This window comes from Cynocephalus volans, chromosome X, assembly GCF_027409185.1.
Source record: "Cynocephalus volans isolate mCynVol1 chromosome X, mCynVol1.pri, whole genome shotgun sequence".
Classification (NCBI taxonomy): Eukaryota; Metazoa; Chordata; class Mammalia; order Dermoptera; family Cynocephalidae; genus Cynocephalus; species Cynocephalus volans.
The window spans coordinates 81,680,259-81,698,809 of NC_084478.1; the positions used below are offsets into that span (position 1 = coordinate 81,680,259).

The window sequence follows — 18,551 nt, forward strand, 5'->3', positions numbered from 1 at the left end:
ACCCATGCACTCCCTCTGCAGCCTCCCAACAATCTTCCATACTCTTCTCCACACTTCAACGATTGTGCTTGAGCACACACCATCACCACACTCCGCCCCAACCCCCACACCCCATTCCACCCCACCGTCCTGGAGTGTACCATCTCCTCAGGAAGCCCGATCACTCACTGTCTCCCCCACCTCCGAATAAAAGGCAGGGGCATGAGCCCTGTCCCAGGGGCAGGGGCGAAGGGTTCTCCCAAAAGGGGTGTGGGGAAGTGTAGGGGCTGAGTGGGATGTCATGGCGGGTGGGGATACCCCGCTGAGGTGGAGGAGAGGGGAAGGGGCTGGGGATTCGGAGCAGGAGGGAGGGAGGAAAGAAGAGGCATGGAGAACAAGGGTGGTATTCCTGACGAAAACCTGTGTCAAAAGCCTTACCTAAGCCTACAGCAGGTCGGAATCGATCAGCTGGGACAAGAGGCCTGAGGGAAAACCCGGCTTCTGCTACCTTTCCCGCCCTTCCTACAAGGCCAATGAGCTTCCAGCGCTGCCTTCCACCTCCCCCTTCCCCCCTCCCACCTCTGCGGCCGGTGACAAATGAGCTTCGAGATCCACTGACGCTCACGCCCGGCAGTTCCGCCCTCTCCACATCCGTGTAGCTTCTTGTGCTCTCTATACTAGACTAGCCGGTAGCTCCTGAGGGGAAGTTCAGCTTTGTGCTTCCCAAGGCTCGTTTCTCAGACTAGTCTCCCTTTGGATGGAAAATACCTTGTGTGAATGCACTTTTAACTCATGGACTTGGTATTCTGGAATTGACCTTTTCAAAATTCAGCATGACTTCTTTTTTTTTAAAATTTTATTTTGTCGATATACATTGTGGCTGATTATTGTTGCCCCTCACCAAAACCTCCCTCCCTCCCCCCTCCCCCCACCGATGTCCCCTCTGTTTGCTTGTCACATCAACTTCAAGTAATTGTGGTTGTTATATCTTCTCCCCCCCACCCGGTTTTTTTTTTTTTTTTTTTTTTTTGTGTGTGTGTGTGTGTGTGTTTGTGTGTGAATTATATATTAATTTTTAGCTCTCACCAATAAGTGAGAACATGTGGTATTTCTCTTTCTGTGCCTGACTCGTTTCACTTAATATAATTCTCTAAAGGTCCATCCATGTTGTTGCAAATGGCAGTATTTCATTCGTTTTTATAGCTGAGTAGTATTTCATTGTGTAGATGTACCACATTTTCCGTATCCACTCATCTGATGGTGGACATTTGGGCTGGTTACAACTCTTGGCTATTGTAATGAGTGTTGCGATGAACATTGGGGAACAGGTATACCTTTGACTTGGTGATTTCCATTCCTCTGGGTAGCACAATCCTGTTTTTGTAAGAGTCATTGGAAAGGCCCCAGCATCCAAAGGAGTAAGGTGGGATGGAGGTACAAGAAAATCCACGCTCAGTCAAGGAATTGCTCCATATAATTAAAGGGATGTGAAAGCTTATAAAACACCTAAAGGCTTAAAAAAAAAAAGAAAAAAGATGTGAAGCATTTTGCACATTAACCATTTCGCACATTCAGAAACAGGGTAGGCCGTGCTTTAGTGAGGCCTCCTTCTCTTTGCTCTTAGCGCAAGAGGGACATGCATCACAGATATCCAATAGACAGTGAGGTGGAGCTGTCTGGCCTGGGTCCGATAGAGCGACTGGGAGGCTGGAGTCCTCTTTCTTCAGCAGAAGCTATAGACAGTAAAGAAGAGGCCAGAGCCAGGTCACATCCATGTCCCCTCCTGGCTGTCCCCTCTTTTTTTGTCCTACCCAACTGAAGATTTGTCACCTGGACTATTGCACAGACCTCTTCCTCACTGATTTCCTCATCACCCCTCTCGCCTTCCCCAGTCCCTCCATCACAGCCACCACGTCTCTTTCCTCAAGGCTGGGGTCTCTGAATATGCTCCTCCCTCGCTCAGAAGCGTTGCCTGGCTCCTCGTCACCCACAGCTGCTGGTCCGTGATTGGTAGACTCTCCAGCCCCATTTCCCTCTGTTCCATTAGTTCCTCCAGGGTTGCCTCTTCACTCACACACCATGCCCCATCCACCATTTTGGTCTTGGAATACCAAGCCTTCCCTCTCAGCCTTCCCAGGAGTTTATCTTCCCTCAGGGCTCCTCCAGCCCTTCCTCTCTGGGCACACCATTGAGATTTAGCCACAAAACACAGGCGGTACAGGCATCCAGGCTCCACATCTAGGCTGGAAGTTTCTTGAAGGCAGGGACCAGACCTCCTTCCAGACTAGGCCCTTATCACCTCTGTATGTCCTCCCCAGGCCACAGAAGACTTCAGGGGTCTCGATAGAGAGCCTTGGGCGGAGAGTCGGGAGACCTGGTTCTTCCACCTAACATGTGTGCTGCATGCCCTAGGGCAAGTCCCTGCCACTCTCAGGGCCTCAGTTTCCTTGTTTCTCGACTAAAGGGCGCTCAACCTCTGCACGAAGGGCACTGGACAAGGGCACAAAGTTCGATAAACTAAAGATTCACTGAGCAGTTCTCAACGACCATCTCAGGAGTTAGACTGAGGAGCTTGGGTAGCTGGCTCCAAGGAGGTTCAGTCCACCGACCCTGATTTCCCAGTTAGAACCTGCTTACCACAACAACCCCCAATTCCCAACCATCCCCACCCCGTGTCCTCTCAAGGAGCAGGCTACCTGGTGGGTCACAGGCCTGGTGGAGGGAGATGGAGTCAGAAGGGGTCTGAAAAGAGTGTCTCAGACTCAGCAGAGCCTCGACAGCCTCCAGCTTCCGCTGCCACTCTGAGGAGGCAGAAGCCAAAGCCTGGTCAGATGCTGTAGCGGCCTGCAAAGGAAAGGGCTTGAGAGAATGGGGGCTGGGAAACCATACCTCCTTCCAACGCGACAAGTGCCTCTGAAGCCTCCAGTTCTAGAGAGCCCGCACCCCCTCCCAACCCCCGAGGTCTTCTGTTCTTTCCATTCACTAAGTTCGGCCCCTCCCAGGGTTCTGGACCCCACTACTCTTCCAGGACCTGTGGCTGCAGTAGAAGAGAGTCAAGGGTGGCACTGGGCTGCAGGATCAGCGCTGAGCATCTAGAAACAAGGAGAGGAGAGGCCAGGGGATTAAACCCTGTGGCAGACACATAGCACCAGTCAACAGAGAGAGGGGAAGGATTCTGCAATATCTGGATGTGGGAATTCGAATGCCTGCTGAGCCACTGCCGTGGCTTGGGCAAGCCTCTTCTCCTGCTTGGCCTGTTTTCTTTTCCATACCTCTTTTTTCTATATCTTTTGTGAGACACTAATTTCTGCCAGCTTTTTTCCTCCTGGGGCAACAGCGAAGAGTATGGAAAATCACACAGGTGTCCGTGCTTTTACCTGCAAAGCACCTGCAGAGATGTGATTACTGTCCCGGTTCAGGGACTGGTTCTCGCCTCCATACTGTCCAATCCCCATGGGTCTTGACGGACAAGTTTGCCTCATCTCCAGGAAGCCTTCTCTAACGGCCTCTGGGCTTTCCCCTGGTCCTCTGTGGCCGTCGCCATCATGGCCCTACTTTTCAGCAGGACCTTCTATCCCATCTATCTGTTTCATGTGAAATAACAGCCTTCACTAGTTGAAGGCCTACTATGTGTCAGGCCTCAGGCTAGTTCTCTTGTCAATGCTATAGGTGTAGAATATTGTCCCCAGTACACCCATAGGGAAATGGGGGGTTCAAAAACATAAACTCACTTGTCCAAAGCCTCACAAATAGGAAATGGCAAAGCTGGGAGAGCCCTGTCTTGCCCATTAGCCTGAGATGCTGCCTTCTCCTCCTCCTTCTCCTCTTCCTCCTCCTGTCTCCCATAGCATCAAGCACAAGGGTGGGCACACAACAACACAAGACATGACCTTGCTCTACTCACCTGCTGCACAGGACAGGGGACCCGTGGGGCTGCCTAGAAAGAGAAGCCATCGGTTGCTGCTCCAAGGTCACTGGAGTGCAGGGCAGAGACAGAGGTTCTGGGGGCTGGCCGAGGAGCAGAGCCCCTTGGGAGCTCTCCTGCAGGGGCGCAGAGCACAGGTTGGAGTCAGGTACCAGGTCGGCCATGGAGAGAGGAGGTGTGGGCATGTTTGGGGATGAGGATAGGAGCCCAGAATGCCAGAGCTCTGAAGATCTTGAAGACCAGACAGTCTTATCTTTCATTTTGCAACTAGGGAAACTGAGGGCCGGGGAGGAGAAGTGATTTTTTTCCCAAGGTCACATGGCAAGACGGTGGTAGGATTGGAGATGGAACCCACGTCTTTGGGACACAGTGGAAGGGGTCTGGGCAGTGGCTGGGTGGGAGCCTCCCCCACTGGCAACAGACTCTACTTACCTCCTCGGGGGTTGTGTGGGGGTGGGCCTCAGGCTGAGGCACAATGTCCACCTTCCCAGCTGTGAAAGACCAGGGACAGCTTTGGTGAGCCTTTCCCCCTCAGCCCCACCCCACTCTGCCCACCCCCAATCTGAAGTCTCATCTCACCATGGACCTTTTCGACTCCCCGGTCTGTCATTCCCACAAACATTTGGTAAATAATGTTGACGATGTTTTACACTTGGGCGAGCTAAGGTCCAGCGAGTAACTTGCCCAAGGCCACATAGCAATTCAGTGATAGAACTGGTGAGAGAATTACTCCTGCTTCCTCCACCCAAACTCAGGCTCCCTCCCTGGCCAGAGATACTCACTGAGGACTCCTTTGATGACCAAATTCTTGACAGGGATGTGAGCTCTGGCAGGGGCTGCCACACTCCTTTTCAGTCTTCGAGCCAGGTGCGCTGGCTCTGCCAGCGCTGCCCTCTGCTCCTCCTTCAAGGCACTCACAGCAGGCAAGACCCGACGGTGTTCCCTAAAGTGAGGGATTACAGGTCTAAGGTTAGTCACATTTAGAGGAGGCCTGACCCTTCTCCTTGCCAGACAGCATACTCACCAGAAGAGGGCACAATTGTGACACTTGCAGGCCCGGAAGATGCAGAAACGCTTGTGGCCTCTGATTTGGGTAGAGATGTCACGCTTCTGGCAGTGGTCATGGCGGCCTATAGCTCTTCTGGGGACAAGTTCAGCCCCCCATGGGGCTCCGATCTCACACCCTGTGGTGCATTCCAAGTTGGAGGAGCAGCAGGGCACAGCAGGTGTTTCTTGGGGATCCATGGTTCTAGGGTCAGTAGTGGAGGTCAGAATGGCCACGTGATGCCCTCCCTCCAACGTACTTCCTTCGCCCTTGGAAAGTCCTATGTGAAGTGGCTCGATTCTTCTTCTCCATCCCTCTCACCACTGGAATCAGATTGCCTCCTCCCTTGTTCTCCCATGGCTTTCTCTAACCTTCACCCCAACCTCCTTACTCACATAGCCTCCTTCCCAGGAAGCCCCACTCATACATAGCCTCCCCACCAAGAAACTCTTAGCATGGGCCGCATACACATTCAAGCCGATCGCTCTTCTCCTTGCTTGCCTTCACTCCGCCATAGATTTCATTTTCAGCATGCACATGTACTCCCGTGCCCCCTTCAACAGTTACTCCACCCTCTTCTTGCGTATCATCGTGTATTCTGCCAAACCCAACTATTATTTCTGGCATCCACATCAACAATAGTCTTCCTAACCTCCTGCCTTCATTCACTCGCCACACAGGATTTTATGCTCCCTACACTCAACTCTATTAGTTTCACGTTTGCCCTGTGTTCAGTTTTCCCCTCACACTCCATTCTGACTTTTCTTGCACCCCACTGCAATCTTAATTATTCCCTTGCTCCCCCTTTAAGCTGAATACCCTCTTCCACCCCATGAAACCATAATGTTCTCCTGGATCCCCAGCCCTCTTTCAATTATTGTTTTCATTCAGCCCTTCATTCATTCCCTCCATTCTTTACTCAACAGATATTTGTTGAGCCCTCTGCGAAGTGCCAGGCCTTAATCTAGCCAATCGGCAACTCCTCATCAAACTAATTTTTCTCTTGGGCCGACGCACCCTCTCTGCTTTCATGCAAACCCATGCACTCCCTCTGCAGCCTCCCAACAATCTCCCATACTCTTCTCCACACTTCAACGATTGTGCTTGAGCACACACCATCACCACACTCCGCCCCACCCCCCACACCCCATTCCACCCCACCGTCCTGGAGTGTACCATCTCCTCAGGAAGCCCGATCACTCACTGTCTCCCCCACCTCCGAATAAAAGGCAGGGGCATGAGCCCTGTCCCAGGGGCAGGGGCGAAGGGTTCTCCCAAAAGGGGTGTGGGGAAGTGTAGGGGCTGAGTGGGATGTCATGGCGGGTGGGGATACCCCGCTGAGGTGGAGGAGAGGGGAAGGGGCTGGGGATTCGGAGCAGGAGGGAGGGAGGAAAGAAGAGGCATGGAGAACAAGGGTGGTATTCCTGACGAAAACCTGTGTCAAAAGCCTTACCTAAGCCTACAGCAGGTCGGAATCGATCAGCTGGGACAAGAGGCCTGAGGGAAAACCCGGCTTCTGCTACCTTTCCCGCCCTTCCTACAAGGCCAATGAGCTTCCAGCGCTGCCTTCCACCTCCCCCTTCCCCCCTCCCACCTCTGCGGCCGGTGACAAATGAGCTTCGAGATCCACTGACGCTCACGCCCGGCAGTTCCGCCCTCTCCACATCCGTGTAGCTTCTTGTGCTCTCTATACTAGACTAGCCGGTAGCTCCTGAGGGGAAGTTCAGCTTTGTGCTTCCCAAGGCTCGTTTCTCAGACTAGTCTCCCTTTGGATGGAAAATACCTTGTGTGAATGCACTTTTAACTCATGGACTTGGTATTCTGGAATTGACCTTTTCAAAATTCAGCATGACTTCTTTTTTTTTTAAATTTTATTTTGTCGATATACATTGTGGCTGATTATTGTTGCCCCTCACCAAAACCTCCCTCCCCCCTCCCTCCCCCCTCCCCCCACCGATGTCCCCTCTGTTTGCTTGTCACATCAACTTCAAGTAATTGTGGTTGTTATATCTTCTCCCCCCCACCCGTTTTTTTTTTTTTTTGTGTGTGTGTGTGTGTGTGTGTGTTTGTGTGTGAATTATATATTAATTTTTAGCTCTCACCAATAAGTGAGAACATGTGGTATTTCTCTTTCTGTGCCTGACTCGTTTCACTTAATATAATTCTCTAAAGGTCCATCCATGTTGTTGCAAATGGCAGTATTTCATTCGTTTTTATAGCTGAGTAGTATTTCATTGTGTAGATGTACCACATTTTCCGTATCCACTCATCTGATGGTGGACATTTGGGCTGGTTACAACTCTTGGCTATTGTAATGAGTGTTGCGATGAACATTGGGGAACAGGTATACCTTTGACTTGGTGATTTCCATTCCTCTGGGTAGCACAATCCTGTTTTTGTAAGAGTCATTGGAAAGGCCCCAGCATCCAAAGGAGTAAGGTGGGATGGAGGTAGAAGAAAATCCACGCTCAGTCAAGGAATTGCTCCATATAATTAAAGGGATGTGAAAGCTTATAAAACACCTAAAGGCTTAAAAAAAAAAAGAAAAAAGATGTGAAGCATTTTGCACATTAACCATTTCGCACATTCAGAAACAGGGTAGGCCGTGCTTTAGTGAGGCCTCCTTCTCTTGGCTCCTAGCGCAAGAGGGACATGCATCACAGATATCCAATAGACAGTGAGGTGGAGCTGTCTGGCCTGGGTCCGATAGAGCGACTGGGAGGCTGGAGTCCTCTTTCTTCAGCAGAAGCTATAGACAGAAAAGAAGAGGCCAGAGCCAGGTCACATCCATATCCCCTCCTGGCTGTCCCCTCTTTTTTTGTCCTACCCAACTGAAGATTTGTCACCTGGACTACTGCACAGACCTCTTCCTCTCTGATTTCCTCATCACCCCTCTCGCCTTCCCCAGTCCCTCCATCACAGCCACCACGTCTCTTTCCTCAAGGCTGGGGTCTCTGAATATGCTCCTCCCTCGCTCAGAAGCGTTGCCTGGCTCCTCGTCACCCACAGCTGCTGGTCCGTGATTGGTAGACTCTCCAGCCCCATTTCCCTCTGTTCCATTAGTTCCTCCAGGGTTGCCTCTTCACTCACACACCATGCCCCATCCACCATTTTGGTCTTGGAATACCAAGCCTTCCCTCTCAGCCTTCCCAGGAGTTTATCTTCCCTCAGGGCTCCTCCAGCCCTTCCTCTCTGGGCACACCATTGAGATTTAGCCACAAAACACAGGCGGTACAGGCATCCAGGCTCCACATCTAGGCTGGAAGTTTCTTGAAGGCAGGGACCAGACCTCCTTCCAGACTAGGCCCTTATCACCTCTGTATGTCCTCCCCAGGCCACAGAAGACTTCAGGGGTCTCGATAGAGAGCCTTGGGCGGAGAGTCGGGAGACCTGGTTCTTCCACCTAACATGTGTGCTGCATGCCCTAGGGCAAGTCCCTGCCACTCTCAGGGCCTCAGTTTCCTTGTTTCTCGACTAAAGGGCGCTCAACCTCTGCACGAAGGGCACTGGACAAGGGCACAAAGTTCGATAAACTAAAGATTCACTGAGCAGTTCTCAACGACCATCTCAGGAGTTAGACTGAGGAGCTTGGGTAGCTGGCTCCAAGGAGGTTCAGTCCACCGACCCTGATTTCCCAGTTAGAACCTGCTTACCACAACAACCCCCAATTCCCAACCATCCCCACCCCGTGTCCTCTCAAGGAGCAGGCTACCTGGTGGGTCACAGGCCTGGTGGAGGGAGATGGAGTCAGAAGGGGTCTGAAAAGAGTGTCTCAGACTCAGCAGAGCCTCGACAGCCTCCAGCTTCCGCTGCCACTCTGAGGAGGCAGAAGCCAAAGCCTGGTCAGATGCTGTAGCGGCCTGCAAAGGAAAGGGCTTGAGAGAATGGGGGCTGGGAAACCATACCTCCTTCCAACGCGACAAGTGCCTCTGAAGCCTCCAGTTCTAGAGAGCCCGCACCCCCTCCCAACCCCCGAGGTCTTCTGTTCTTTCCATTCACTAAGTTCGGCCCCTCCCAGGGTTCTGGACCCCACTACTCTTCCAGGACCTGTGGCTGCAGTAGAAGAGAGTCAAGGGTGGCACTGGGCTGCAGGATCAGCGCTGAGCATCTAGAAACAAGGAGAGGAGAGGCCAGGGGATTAAACCCTGTGGCAGACACATAGCACCAGTCAACAGAGAGAGGGGAAGGATTCTGCAATATCTGGATGTGGGAATCCGAATGCCTGCTGAGCCACTGCCGTGGCTTGGGCAAGCCTCTTCTCCTGCTTGGCCTGTTTTCTTTTCCATACCTCTTTTTTCTATATCTTTTGTGAGACACTAATTTCTGCCAGCTTTTTTCCTCCTGGGGCAACAGCGAAGAGTATGGAAAATCACACAGGTGTCCGTGCTTTTACCTGCAAAGCACCTGCAGAGATGTGATTACTGTCCCGGTTCAGGGACTGGTTCTCGCCTCCATACTGTCCAATCCCCATGGGTCTTGACGGACAAGTTTGCCTCATCTCCAGGAAGCCTTCTCTAACGGCCTCTGGGCTTTCCCCTGGTCCTCTGTGGCCGTCGCCATCATGGCCCTACTTTTCAGCAGGACCTTCTATCCCATCTATCTGTTTCATGTGAAATAACAGCCTTCACTAGTTGAAGGCCTACTATGTGTCAGGCCTCAGGCTAGTTCTCTTGTCAATGCTATAGGTGTAGAATATTGTCCCCAGTACACCCATAGGGAAATGGGGGGTTCAAAAACATAAACTCACTTGTCCAAAGCCTCACAAGTAGGAAATGGCAAAGCTGGGAGAGCCCTGTCTTGCCCATTAGCCTGAGATGCTGCCTTCTCCTCCTCCTTCTCCTCTTCCTCCTCCTGTCTCCCATAGCATCAAGCACAAGGGTGGGCACACAACAACACAAGACATGACCTTGCTCTACTCACCTGCTGCACAGGACAGGGGACCCGTGGGGCTGCCTAGAAAGAGAAGCCATCGGTTGCTGCTCCAAGGTCACTGGAGTGCAGGGCAGAGACAGAGGTTCTGCGGGCTGGCCGAGGAGCAGAGCCCCTTGGGAGCTCTCCTGCAGGGGCGCAGAGCACAGGTTGGAGTCAGGTACCAGGTCGGCCATGGAGAGAGGAGGTGTGGGCATGTTTGGGGATGAGGATAGGAGCCCAGAATGCCAGAGCTCTGAAGATCTTGAAGACCAGACAGTCTTATCTTTCATTTTGCAACTAGGGAAACTGAGGGCCGGGGAGGAGAAGTGATTTTTTTCCCAAGGTCACATGGCAAGACGGTGGTAGGATTGGAGATGGAACCCACGTCTTTGGGACACAGTGGAAGGGGTCTGGGCAGTGGCTGGGTGGGAGCCTCCCCCACTGGCAACAGACTCTACTTACCTCCTCGGGGGTTGTGTGGGGGTGGGCCTCAGGCTGAGGCACAATGTCCACCTTCCCAGCTGTGAAAGACCAGGGACAGCTTTGGTGAGCCTTTCCCCCTCAGCCCCACCCCACTCTGCCCACCCCCAATCTGAAGTCTCATCTCACCACGGACCTTTTCGACTCCCCGGTCTGTCATTCCCACAAACATTTGGTAAATAATGTTGACGATGTTTTACACTTGGGCGAGCTAAGGTCCAGCGAGTAACTTGCCCAAGGCCACATAGCAATTCAGTGATAGAACTGGTGACAGAATTACTCCTGCTTCCTCCACCCAAACTCAGGCTCCCTCCCTGGCCAGAGATACTCACTGAGGACTCCTTTGATGACCAAATTCTTGACAGGGATGTGAGCTCTGGCAGGGGCTGCCACACTCCTTTTCAGTCTTCGAGCCAGGTGCGCTGGCTCTGCCAGCGCTGCCCTCTGCTCCTCCTTCAAGGCACTCACAGCAGGCAAGACCCGACGGTGTTCCCTAAAGTGAGGGATTACAGGTCTAAGGTTAGTCACATTTAGAGGAGGCCTGACCCTTCTCCTTGCCAGACAGCATACTCACCAGAAGAGGGCACAATTGTGACACTTGCAGGCCCGGAAGATGCAGAAACGCTTGTGGCCTCTGATTTGGGTAGAGATGTCACGCTTCTGGCAGTGGTCATGGCGGCCTATAGCTCTTCTGGGGACAAGTTCAGCCCCCCATGGGGCTCCGATCTCACACCCTGTGGTGCATTCCAAGTTGGAGGAGCAGCAGGGCACAGCAGGTGTTTCTTGGGGATCCATGGTTCTAGGGTCAGTAGTGGAGGTCAGAATGGCCACGTGATGCCCTCCCTCCAACGTACTTCCTTCGCCCTTGGAAAGTCCTATGTGAAGTGGCTCGATTCTTCTTCTCCATCCCTCTCACCACTGGAATCAGATTGCCTCCTCCCTTGTTCTCCCATGGCTTTCTCTAACCTTCACCCCAACCTCCTTACTCACATAGCCTCCTTCCCAGGAAGCCCCACTCATACATAGCCTCCCCACCAAGAAACTCTTAGCATGGGCCGCATACACATTCAAGCCGATCGCTCTTCTCCTTGCTTACCTTCACTCCGCCATAGATTTCATTTTCAGCATGCACATGTACTCCCGTGCCCCCTTCAACAGTTACTCCACCCTCTTCTTGCGTATCATCGTGTATTCTGCCAAACCCAACTATTATTTCTGGCATCCACATCAACAATAGTCTTCCTAACCTCCTGCCTTCATTCACTCGCCACACAGGATTTTATGCTCCCTACACTCAACTCTATTAGTTTCACGTTTGCCCTGTGTTCAGTTTTCCCCTCACACTCCATTCTGACTTTTCTTGCACCCCACTGCAATCTTAATTATTCCCTTGCTCCCCCTTTAAGCTGAATACCCTCTTCCACCCCATGAAACCATAATGTTCTCCTGGATCCCCAGCCCTCTTTCAATTATTGTTTTCATTCAGCCCTTCATTCATTCCCTCCATTCTTTACTCAACAGATATTTGTTGAGCCCTCTGCGAAGTGCCAGGCCTTAATCTAGCCAATCGGCAACTCCTCATTAAACTAATTTTTCTCTTGGGCCGACGCACCCTCTCTGCTTTCATGCAAACCCATGCACTCCCTCTGCAGCCTCCCAACAATCTTCCATACTCTTCTCCACACTTCAACGATTGTGCTTGAGCACACACCATCACCACACTCCGCCCCACCCCCCATTCCACCCCACCGTCCTGGAGTGTACCATCTCCTCAGGAAGCCCGATCACTCACTGTCTCCCCCACCTCCGAATAAAAGGCAGGGGCATGAGCCCTGTCCCAGGGGCAGGGGCGAAGGGTTCTCCCAAAAGGGGTGTGGGGAAGTGTAGGGGCTGAGTGGGATGTCATGGCGGGTGGGGATACCCCGCTGAGGTGGAGGAGAGGGGAAGGGGCTGGGGATTCGGAGCAGGAGGGAGGGAGGAAAGAAGAGGCATGGAGAACAAGGGTGGTATTCCTGACGAAAACCTGTGTCAAAAGCCTTACCTAAGCCTACAGCAGGTCGGAATCGATCAGCTGGGACAAGAGGCCTGAGGGAAAACCCGGCTTCTGCTACCTTTCCCGCCCTTCCTACAAGGCCAATGAGCTTCCAGCGCTGCCTTCCACCTCCCCCTTCCCCCCTCCCACCTCTGCGGCCGGTGACAAATGAGCTTCGAGATCCACTGACGCTCACGCCCGGCAGTTCCGCCCTCTCCACATCCGTGTAGCTTCTTGTGCTCTCTATACTAGACTAGCCGGTAGCTCCTGAGGGGAAGTTCAGCTTTGTGCTTCCCAAGGCTCGTTTCTCAGACTAGTCTCCCTTTGGATGGAAAATACCTTGTGTGAATGCATTTTTAACTCATGGACTTGGTATTCTGGAATTTACCTTTTCAAAATTCAGCATGACTTCTTTTTTTTTTTTAAATTTTATTTTGTCGATATACATTGTGGCTGATTATTGTTGCCCCTCACCAAAACCTCACTCCCTCCCCCCTCCCCCCACCGATGTACCCTCTGTTTGCTTGTGACATCAACTTCAAGTAATTGTGGTTGTTATATCTTCTCCCCCCCACCCGGTTTTTTTTTTTTTTTTTTTTTTTTGTGTGTGTGTGTGTGTGTGTGTGTGTTTGTGTGTGAATTATATATTAATTTTTAGCTCTCACCAATAAGTGAGAACATGTGGTATTTCTCTTTCTGTGCCTGACTCGTTTCACTTAATATAATTCTCTAAAGGTCCATCCATGTTGTTGCAAATGGCAGTATTTCATTCGTTTTTATAGCTGAGTAGTATTTCATTGTGTAGATGTACCACATTTTCCGTATCCACTCATCTGATGGTGGACATTTGGGCTGGTTACAACTCTTGGCTATTGTAATGAGTGTTGCGATGAACATTGGGGAACAGGTATACCTTTGACTTGGTGATTTCCATTCCTCTGGGTAGCACAATCCTGTTTTTGTAAGAGTCATTGGAAAGGCCCCAGCATCCAAAGGAGTAAGGTGGGATGGAGGTAGAAGAAAATCCACGCTCAGTCAAGGAATTGCTCCATATAATTAAAGGGATGTGAAAGCTTATAAAACACCTAAAGGCTTAAAAAAAAAAAAAAAAGATGTGAAGCATTTTGCACATTAACCATTTCGCACATTCAGAAACAGGGTAGGCCGTGCTTTAGTGAGGCCTCCTTCTCTTTGCTCTTAGCGCAAGAGGGACATGCATCACAGATATCCAATAGACAGTGAGGTGGAGCTGTCTGGCCTGGGTCCGATAGAGCGACTGGGAGGCTGGAGTCCTCTTTCTTCAGCAGAAGCTATAGACAGAAAAGAAGAGGCCAGAGCCAGGTCACATCCATGTCCCCTCCTGGCTGTCCCCTCTTTTTTTGTCCTACCCAACTGAAGATTTGTCACCTGGACTATTGCACAGACCTCTTCCTCACTGATTTCCTCATCACCCCTCTCGCCTTCCCCAGTCCCTCCATCACAGCCACCACGTCTCTTTCCTCAAGGCTGGGGTCTCTGAATATGCTCCTCCCTCGCTCAGAAGCGTTGCCTGGCTCCTCGTCACCCACAGCTGCTGGTCCGTGATTGGTAGACTCTCCAGCCCCATTTCCCTCTGTTCCATTAGTTCCTCCAGGGTTGCCTCTTCACTCACACACCATGCCCCATCCACCATTTTGGTCTTGGAATACCAAGCCTTCCCTCTCAGCCTTCCCAGGAGTTTATCTTCCCTCAGGGCTCCTCCAGCCCTTCCTCTCTGGGCACACCATTGAGATTTAGCCACAAAACACAGGCGGTACAAGCATCCAGGCTCCACATCTAGGCTGGAAGTTTCTTGAAGGCAGGGACCAGACCTCCTTCCAGACTAGGCCCTTATCACCTCTGTATGTCCTCCCCAGGCCACAGAAGACTTCAGGGGTCTCGATAGAGAGCCTTGGGCGGAGAGTCGGGAGACCTGGTTCTTCCACCTAACATGTGTGCTGCATGCCCTAGGGCAAGTCCCTGCCACTCTCAGGGCCTCAGTTTCCTTGTTTCTCGACTAAAGGGCGCTCAACCTCTGCACGAAGGGCACTGGACAAGGGCACAAAGTTCGATAAACTAAAGATTCACTGAGCAGTTCTCAACGACCATCTCAGGAGTTAGACTGAGGAGCTTGGGTAGCTGGCTCCAAGGAGGTTCAGTCCACCGACCCTGATTTCCCAGTTAGAACCTGCTTACCACAACAACCCCCAATTCCCAACCATCCCCACCCCGTGTCCTCTCAAGGAGCAGGCTACCTGGTGGGTCACAGGCCTGGTGGAGGGAGATGGAGTCAGAAGGGGTCTGAAAAGAGTGTCTCAGACTCAGCAGAGCCTCGACAGCCTCCAGCTTCCGCTGCCACTCTGAGGAGGCAGAAGCCAAAGCCTGGTCAGATGCTGTAGCGGCCTGCAAAGGAAAGGGCTTGAGAGAATGGGGGCTGGGAAACCATACCTCCTTCCAACGCGACAAGTGCCTCTGAAGCCTCCAGTTCTAGAGAGCCCGCACCCCCTCCCAACCCCCGAGGTCTTCTGTTCTTTCCATTCACTAAGTTCGGCCCCTCCCAGGGTTCTGGACCCCACTACTCTTCCAGGACCTGTGGCTGCAGTAGAAGAGAGTCAAGGGTGGCACTGGGCTGCAGGATCAGCGCTGAGCATCTAGAAACAAGGAGAGGAGAGGCCAGGGGATTAAACCCTGTGGCAGACACATAGCACCAGTCAACAGAGAGAGGGGAAGGATTCTGCAATATCTGGATGTGGGAATTCGAATGCCTGCTGAGCCACTGCCGTGGCTTGGGCAAGCCTCTTCTCCTGCTTGGCCTGTTTTCTTTTCCATACCTCTTTTTTCTATATCTTTTGTGAGACACTAATTTCTGCCAGCTTTTTTCCTCCTGGGGCAACAGCGAAGAGTATGGAAAATCACACAGGTGTCCGTGCTTTTACCTGCAAAGCACCTGCAGAGATGTGATTACTGTCCCGGTTCAGGGACTGGTTCTCGCCTCCATACTGTCCAATCCCCATGGGTCTTGACGGACAAGTTTGCCTCATCTCCAGGAAGCCTTCTCTAACGGCCTCTGGGCTTTCCCCTGGTCCTCTGTGGCCGTCGCCATCATGGCCCTACTTTTCAGCAGGACCTTCTATCCCATCTATCTGTTTCATGTGAAATAACAGCCTTCACTAGTTGAAGGCCTACTATGTGTCAGGCCTCAGGCTAGTTCTCTTGTCAATGCTATAGGTGTAGAATATTGTCCCCAGTACACCCATAGGGAAATGGGGGGTTCAAAAACATAAACTCACTTGTCCAAAGCCTCACAAGTAGGAAATGGCAAAGCTGGGAGAGCCCTGTCTTGCCCATTAGCCTGAGATGCTGCCTTCTCCTCCTCCTTCTCCTCTTCCTCCTCCTGTCTCCCATAGCATCAAGCACAAGGGTGGGCACACAACAACACAAGACATGACCTTGCTCTACTCACCTGCTGCACAGGACAGGGGACCCGTGGGGCTGCCTAGAAAGAGAAGCCATCGGTTGCTGCTCCAAGGTCACTGGAGTGCAGGGCAGAGACAGAGGTTCTGCGGGCTGGCCGAGGAGCAGAGCCCCTTGGGAGCTCTCCTGCAGGGGCGCAGAGCACAGGTTGGAGTCAGGTACCAGGTCGGCCATGGAGAGAGGAGGTGTGGGCATGTTTGGGGATGAGGATAGGAGCCCAGAATGCCAGAGCTCTGAAGATCTTGAAGACCAGACAGTCTTATCTTTCATTTTGCAACTAGGGAAACTGAGGGCCGGGGAGGAGAAGTGATTTTTTTCCCAAGGTCACATGGCAAGACGGTGGTAGGATTGGAGATGGAACCCACGTCTTTGGGACACAGTGGAAGGGGTCTGGGCAGTGGCTGGGTGGGAGCCTCCCCCACTGGCAACAGACTCTACTTACCTCCTCGGGGGTTGTGTGGGGGTGGGCCTCAGGCTGAGGCACAATGTCCACCTTCCCAGCTGTGAAAGACCAGGGACAGCTTTGGTGAGCCTTTCCCCCTCAGCCCCACCCCACTCTGCCCACCCCCAATCTGAAGTCTCATCTCACCATGGACCTTTTCGACTCCCCGGTCTGTCATTCCCACAAACATTTGGTAAATAATGTTGACGATGTTTTACACTTGGGCGAGCTAAGGTCCAGCGAGTAACTTGCCCAAGGCCACATAGCAATTCAGTGATAGAACTGGTGAGAGAATTACTCCTGCTTCCTCCACCCAAACTCAGGCTCCCTCCCTGGCCAGAGATACTCACTGAGGACTCCTTTGATGACCAAATTCTTGACAGGGATGTGAGCTCTGGCAGGGGCTGCCACACTCCTTTTCAGTCTTCGAGCCAGGTGCGCTGGCTCTGCCAGCGCTGCCCTCTGCTCCTCCTTCAAGGCACTCACAGCAGGCAAGACCCGACGGTGTTCCCTAAAGTGAGGGATTACAGGTCTAAGGTTAGTCACATTTAGAGGAGGCCTGACCCTTCTCCTTGCCAGACAGCATACTCACCAGAAGAGGGCACAATTGTGACACTTGCAGGCCCGGAAGATGCAGAAACGCTTGTGGCCTCTGATTTGGGTAGAGATGTCACGCTTCTGGCAGTGGTCATGGCGGCCTATAGCTCTTCTGGGGACAAGTTCAGCCCCCCATGGGGCTCCGATCTCACACCCTGTGGTGCATTCCAAGTTGGAGGAGCAGCAGGGCACAGCAGGTGTTTCTTGGGGATCCATGGTTCTAGGGTCAGTAGTGGAGGTCAGAATGGCCACGTGATGCCCTCCCTCCAACGTACTTCCTTCGCCCTTGGAAAGTCCTATGTGAAGTGGCTCGATTCTTCTTCTCCATCCCTCTCACCACTGGAATCAGATTGCCTCCTCCCTTGTTCTCCCATGGCTTTCTCTAACCTTCACCCCAACCTCCTTACTCACATAGCCTCCTTCCCAGGAAGCCCCACTCATACATAGCCTCCCCACCAAGAAACTCTTAGCATGGGCCGCATACACATTCAAGCCGATCGCTCTTCTCCTTGCTTGCCTTCACTCCGCCATAGATTTCATTTTCAGCATGCACATGTACTCCCGTGCCCCCTTCAACAGTTACTCCACCCTCTTCTTGCGTATCATCGTGTATTCTGCCAAACCCAACTATTATTTCTGGCATCCACATCAACAATAGTCTTCCTAACCTCCTGCCTTCATTCACTCGCCACACAGGATTTTATGCTCCCTACACTCAACTCTATTAGTTTCACGTTTGCCCTGTGTTCAGTTTTCCCCTCACACTCCATTCTGACTTTTCTTGCACCCCACTGCAATCTTAATTATTCCCTTGCTCCCCCTTTAAGCTGAATACCCTCTTCCACCCCATGAAACCATAATGTTCTCCTGGATCCCCAGCCCTCTTTCAATTATTGTTTTCATTCAGCCCTTCATTCATTCCCTCCATTCTTTACTCAACAGATATTTGTTGAGCCCTCTGCGAAGTGCCAGGCCTTAATCTAGCCAATCGGCAACTCCTCATCAAACTAATTTTTCTCTTGGGCCGACGCACCCTCTCTGCTTTCATGCAAACCCATGCACTCCCTCTGCAGCCTCCCAACAATCTCCCATACTCTTCTCCACACTTCAACGATTGTGCTTGAGCACACACCATCACCACACTCCGCCCCACCCCCCACACCCCATTCCACCCCACCGTCCTGGAGTGTACCATCTCCTCAGGAAGCCCGATCACTCACTGTCTCCCCCACCTCCGAATAAAAGGCAGGGGCATGAGCCCTGTCCCAGGGGCAGGGGCGAAGGGTTCTCCCAAAAGGGGTGTGGGGAAGTGTAGGGGCTGAGTGGGATGTCATGGCGGGTGGGGATACCCCGCTGAGGTGGAGGAGAGGGGAAGGGGCTGGGGATTCGGAGCAGGAGGGAGGGAGGAAAGAAGAGGCATGGAGAACAAGGGTGGTATTCCTGACGAAAACCTGTGTCAAAAGCCTTACCTAAGCCTACAGCAGGTCGGAATCGATCAGCTGGGACAAGAGGCCTGAGGGAAAACCCGGCTTCTGCTACCTTTCCCGCCCTTCCTACAAGGCCAATGAGCTTCCAGCGCTGCCTTCCACCTCCCCCTTCCCCCCTCCCACCTCTGCGGCCGGTGACAAATGAGCTTCGAGATCCACTG

The 18,551-nt window shown here is 52.3% G+C and overlaps 3 pseudogenes; all 3 read right to left on the reverse strand.

Moving 5' to 3' along the window:
* Window positions 1–1,599: 1,599 nt before the first annotated feature.
* Window positions 1,600–5,149, reverse strand: LOC134368094 (doublesex- and mab-3-related transcription factor C1-like; annotated as a pseudogene).
* Window positions 5,150–7,585: 2,436 nt separating this feature from the next.
* Window positions 7,586–11,135, reverse strand: LOC134368096 (doublesex- and mab-3-related transcription factor C1-like; annotated as a pseudogene).
* Window positions 11,136–13,569: 2,434 nt separating this feature from the next.
* On the reverse strand, window positions 13,570–17,119 carry LOC134368097 (doublesex- and mab-3-related transcription factor C1-like; annotated as a pseudogene).
* Between the last annotated feature and the right edge of the window lie 1,432 nt (window positions 17,120–18,551).